The sequence below is a fragment of the Coffea arabica genome, chromosome 5e, assembly GCF_036785885.1.
Source record: "Coffea arabica cultivar ET-39 chromosome 5e, Coffea Arabica ET-39 HiFi, whole genome shotgun sequence".
Classification (NCBI taxonomy): Eukaryota; Viridiplantae; Streptophyta; class Magnoliopsida; order Gentianales; family Rubiaceae; genus Coffea; species Coffea arabica.
This window is the reverse complement of record NC_092318.1, coordinates 52,797,538-52,804,026: the sequence shown is the minus strand read 5'-3', so window position 1 is coordinate 52,804,026 and position 6,489 is coordinate 52,797,538.

The window sequence follows — 6,489 nt, the reverse complement described above, 5'->3', positions numbered from 1 at the left end:
ATTTGGAAGGATAAGGGTGCTTAAATACAAATATAATTGTTCAAGTAGCCGTCGTCGTTATAAATTTAGATTGTTTTATATATTATTTACTTAAACGATTAGGATTTTTTCTAACAAGTGCTCACACCTAAATTTCATCCAACCTATCATATATATTCACACACTAACTATTATTACCAGCTCTCACAATTATATACTTTTTTTAATTAATCTTATATTTTCAAAAATTTAGCACCTTCATTAGATAGACCAAAATAATTATTATAATAGCAAGGATAATTAATACCTGATTCGCATGCGAAGATCAAATAACTAAAATTCTTTAAGTGGTAAAAACAAAAAAAAAAGATTAAAATAGCTATTGTATTTTAGTGACTTTGGTTTTCTCTTCCATATTTATTAACTTAAAGAATGGTTAAGCTATCAAGGGTAGTTTTGTCAATTTGCATGCACTAAGGGTAATTAGTGATCCAATCCAAATGACAAGGGAAGTAAGTGATATTTATGAATCTTCAAAGGTGCTGAGTGATATTAGACAAAACTTCAAGGGAGGTTTCTGAAATTATCCCTAAAATCTGCCTATCAATAATTTCCATTCACAACTAAATGTTTATCTTTTCTTTTTATTGGTCCTTCACTGCTTATTGGTCGTTAGTTCTATTTAATGAGTTTGATGTACGAATCTTTTGTGTGATTAATACGTAGTTCTATTGGAAAAATGATTGAATTCAAGATAAGGCCCATAAATCTGAAGTTTTCTTCCCAAGTAAAATATTGAGTGGCGGCCAACAGAAATTCCTAAATTATTGCCAAGACTGTTTTTGGGGACCCGGGGGGAGAACGAGTTGGGGTTTTTTTTTCGGGGATCCCAATTCTGTTCCACTCGTGGTTCTAAGTGAGTTTCCTTCTGTACTCTTGTCGGTTCCTAGAATCCTTCTGTACTAAGGTTCTTTGTCTATCTATATATATATATATATCCTTCTGTACTCGTGGTTCTAAGGTTCTTTAGTCGCGAAGAGAATTCACTTCCTTCGTGAGGATTCTAGTTGCTTTGGTTATTTATATTGCGGGTTTAATTACGCAACGGGTCTTCTGTCCTACATCCTATATCATTTTCTGTCCCACTTTTTATTCTATTGATATTTTTCCTATATAAATATCATGTTTTAGTTCTTTTTTATTTTCTTAAAATTCAATAATTATTAATTGAATAAAAAATAAATACAACAGCTTCAAAAAAGCAATATATATAGTAGAAAATTAAAAAATACAGTAGAAAATTCATAAAAAACTCATTTTTTAAATACAACAGTTTCAAAAAAGTAATATATATAGTAGAAAATAAAAAAATACAGCAGAAAATTCATAAAAAAACTCATTTTTTATGAATTTTGATTTTTTGAGTTTGTTAAATTTTTTGTATTACTCAGTTAATAGTTATTGGATTTTAAATAAACAAAAAAGAATTAAAACTTGATATTTATATAAAAAAATAATAATATAATAAAAAATGGAGCAGAAAATGGCACAGGGCGCGAGACAGAAGATCCGTTTGCGTTTAACTACTTCAGAGGGCAGGCCAAGGTGTCTTCTACCAGAGCAGAGCAGGTAAAAAACGTGTTTCCAATCCGAAAAATTTAAAAATGGTTAGTAGTCAACAGTCAATTCTGATGAAGGAGATGAATCATGATGAGCAGCTACTACTGCCTGAAGATGTAATGACTGAGATTCTGGTGAGATTGCCCGTGAAATCACTGGTGAGATTCCGTCGCATCTCCAAAACATGGTGCACATTGATCAGCAGCCCTTGGTTTGCCGATATGCAATTTAGCCATGTTAATGCCAACCACGATAACAGCAAAAAAGATCGCCGTCGTGTTCTCCTCGTTAAACGGCCCCCCACGAGTAAAATGCTGTTATCTTTCCATTCTTATAATCACCATGAGGTTGAAGATTATGGAGACAATATTGCATCTCCGGCCAGCCGCATCAAAGTCGCAGCCCCTGATTGGGAGCTACCTGCTTCATCGGATCATGACATAGTTGGAACATGCTACCCGCATTAAAGTCGCAGCCCCTTGATGCATTGGATCCCAGAGAATCAGGTTGATTGGTCCGGGATCCGTGCGAGATACCAGACGATGCAGCTGCGAATCTTGCTGTGTTGGATGATTTACTTGCCTTCTTCTTAGTCAAGACGCCTCTCGAGTCACCATCTGAGTACTTGATTGATATATGGGCGATGAGGGAATATGGCATCCAAGAGTCTTGGGTCAAAAAATCTTCAATAGCGACCCCCTCACTTATGGGTGCTCCATTAAGCTATGAAATCCCATTTTGTTCTTGGACTGCTGATACTCTCCTTCTGACCTACCTCCGACGAGGAGGCGGGAGGCAACAGCAACTGATTTCTTGTTCCGTCCAAAATAATGGATCCCAGGAAATTGTAAAGGAGGGGCATTATAAACTTCCGGTGGAACCGTTAGAAGAAGCCATAGTTTATGACGAAACTTCGGTTTCCCTCGACCAAATTTTGAGCTGATCCATTATTTTTTTTTCCCTTTGAGAATAATTATTAATTAGACGACATTGGATGCTCATAATCGCTGAACTCTTTCTGACCTGGCTGATCACTCTTCCTTTGCATATAGATGCCTATAGACTGATTATCTCAAGTGACAGATTGCTTCTTCACACAAACTATAGGAGCCGTCTCCGTTGAACAAAATATACTGAGACAAAAGGAAGATGCATCCATGTGCAAAAGAATGGAGATGAATAGGTGCAAGAAGTGTTCGTATAGAATAGAGATGAAGAAGTGCAAGAAATGCTGATATTCAACATACTAGATTTTTTTTTTTTTTTTTTTTTTTTATAACCAAGGATGGAAGCAAGACAATAAAGATAGAAGATAAGTATTGTTTGTTTCAGAGCTACAAAAGATGGAGAAAATTTTTGGAGTTCTTTGTTCTTCCAAATTTCCAGTAAGGGTTTTGTTACCTTGATAAATTTCTCAAAGTACAATCTAGCCACTCAAAGTCATTTGTTTGATAAAAGAACAGTCAACAAGAAAACAAATAAATAATTGATTTGCAGCGCTCACATAATGTGAACTTTATGCTTGGACCTCAGTATACATGGAGTAATGAACAAAAAGAGCACAATTGCAGCTCCTACACATACTCCCAGCACGACCCATAACCGTAACCCGAATATTGAGGTCCGTTTTGATAGCTCATCGTTCAAAAATGCTCCCCTGTTAGTAGTATTAATATTGTTATCAGACATCTCTGCCTCTCTCTCTCTCAAAACCCACCACAGAACATCTGAATTATTGGAAGTTAAAAGATTGTAAAAGATGACTGTGGAGCATAATTGTACGAAATTTTTATGAATGGAAGAGGGATGATGGTGAAGAGGTGGGGACTGTGGTAGAGTAGAGGGGAATAGAGCAGAGACACAAGAAGAAAGAGGAGGAAACGGGAGGCAGCTGTTCGGAATAAAATTAAACTAAGCTATCCCCCTCATAAGATGTCAAATCCATATCTGAGTCTGTTTAGTGACAGATAGTCAATTACTCCCTGAGTGTTTAATCTAACTGTGTGCGTGTGTTCTTGACTTCTTGTGAGAAAAAGATAGTCAATTACTCATTTTAACAGTGATGCTGTCTCTTCTTCTTCTTCTTTTTAATGAGGGAAAAAAAATCCTAACATTAAAACTACTCATAAATGAAGTGGTCGTAGTTTAAGAGATATGAAAACGTTGAGATCAAAATAAGTAAGTTTTATCATTCAATGAAACGTATTACTAACATTTTCTCTTGTATCAACTGGACTGAGAATTGAGTATATTAAAGTACAAGTGGCTGAATCTGTAGCCCATTTGAAGGGGGGTAACAAGAAAATAAAAAAGACCCTGTTTAATAACAGACTCCAAATTAGATCAACATACTCAAGAATACATTTCTTGGAGTATGATCTGTATCTAATTACAGGCAACATGTTTATAGACCCGCAGTTTAACAGAAAATGAATGGACATTGAACCAATATTTGGATTGTTGTCCACCAAAATCAATTGAATCGGTACTAGTAGAAGGTATCTTGGCTCGAGTAAATCAAACTAGAGAACTAATTTACATCCCACAATGTACTATTTGTGGTAATCTGGTGTTGCTTAGTTTCCATCCATGCAAGAATGTGAATATTCTCCCAACATACCGATGATCACACTACTAGCCAGGTAAAGCATATAACTGATAGTCTATACTTGTAATGCAAGCTCCCATGCATAAACGTTTCATGCATCATTTGCTGACTACTTGAATAAGATTAAAGTCTTTGGTGTATCTCGGGCATTGCCTAAACGAAGTGTTAGGTCTAATGAAGCAGAATCTTCTTCATCAAAGTCATCATCAGGATGTCTCTTAGGATCGGTACTAGTCCTACAAAGCCATTCATTAAAAGATACATCAGAATCATAGCCGCCTTCATTGCCATGTTTATCATCTTCTGCTGCCGGGTGACCCTGGCCTTCTGAGTTTAATCTTTTCAAATCAGCTTTTGCCTTTTCCCCAAGATGATGGTGATTATCAAAGGATCCCATTTTTGTGATTTGGCTACGTTGTTTCCTGATACCCAATTCCGGACCAGTATTAACATCTTCGTCGAGATTAACTTGGACTAGTGTAGCTGCATCGTGGTGCTCTTGATCTTGATAGAAAGGATGAAGTTCAAGATTTGGGGATAGTGAAGCTGTATCATGCAATTCTTGATCTTGAGGACTATGAAAATGAAAATCTTCTTGAATGGCGGTGGCAGGCTCGCCAGCAACGGCTTGCTGATTATCAGGATTTTCCTGATTAATGGGATGATCATTTGGATGAAATGCTGCTTCCTCCTGCTGCTGCTGATATCCTTGGCCGTGGGGTGGATTTTGATGATGATCATGGGGTGGTGGGAAATACCCATCTCTTCTTGCTCTATAACCAGTATAAACAATGCATTAGCCGAAGAATATGAGTAATTAATTTAATACAAATAACAAAGCCGAGAATGTATAGCAGTACTAAAGATTGGATTTACTTGGCTTTTAACCAGGGCAACATCTTGGAAGCTGGATATGGAGGCTTGCGTAATTGTCCAAGAACTCGATAGTATTTTCTAGATTGAAGTTAATTCTGACGAATTCTAACCAACAGAAACAACAAAAGGAAGTAAAAAGATTGATTCTTGGAGAGAGATGATCAAGAAAGTTGGAAAAAGAATAGGCAATTTATTTTCTCTGTTTCCGAGGTCAGTACATGCGTTATATAATCTGAGTTTAATTCATACCTACAACTTCACATTTCCTCTCTAATTACAGTTGAGCAAGCAGGAGGGAAATGGAACTTGGAATTGTGATACAAAGGAGATCAGGGAGAGGAGCCGAGGAGTTGAAGGGCTTTTTCTGAACTGTGTTTTGGAGGGAACTTTGTATTTAAAGAGACTTGAAATGTAACGTTCATTTGAGCTTTGACAGTCCTCTGCTGTTTAGATGCTTGCTAAAGATATTGTGAAATTCACCCGGAGAGAGGACTTGTTAGTAGAACTTGGGCCTCTTGTCCAGGAAAGTTTTGGACGAAGTGGTATTGATCAAAATTGTTACATCTCCAATTCATACCAGGAACTTATGATGGGGGTGAATATGTGCTTTAATCAAGAAGAGAATTGTATATAACATAATAGAAAGATAACAAATGCCTTCTGTAAAAATATTTTCGGTAATTCAGGCAATTACTGTCCAAATTTTAGTTTGGTAAATTGGACCGAAGAATCAGTAATTTGATAATATCCAAAATTCAAAATGTTAATAGTCAGTTAAAATATTTTATTTTTCTCTAAAAACTGATTGTGACAAAATAATATCCCATATATTTTTCCAATAAAATTCAAACAACTTAACTCAAACAAATATGATATGCAAAAAAAAAAAAAAAAAAAAATCATAATCCTAAGTCTTATCTCATAATCTCAATTCTTAAACAACATTGAAATAAATAAGAACTTCAAATTTAATTGTCAAGCTAAACTCTAACATTTCAACTTTCATCAAAATTTAACTTCCAAGTATAGTTATAGTTAATCTAGCTAATTAGTATTTAGTGATAGGATTAAGATTTACTCTTATATTTAGTACTATGAAAAACAATATATAAACATTATATTACAAAATTTTCGATAATTCAGCTGGTAATCAGTAATTCAATAATATACTTTTAATATCCGTTTGCAAACCATTTTACCGAACATTATATTTCGGTTTTTCTAAATTCCGTTTTACCGCTGCCCATTTTTCATTTTTTTTTCCCGAAATATGAACGCCCACCCTTACAAATACGTGCAACAAGATTAGAGCGAGTCATTTGCATTAACTGCATCAAATCTATCTGCTAATTCGTAACTGAGATTGAAAAGGATTAAAAGTCTCTGAAGATTTGAGAACAATAGGT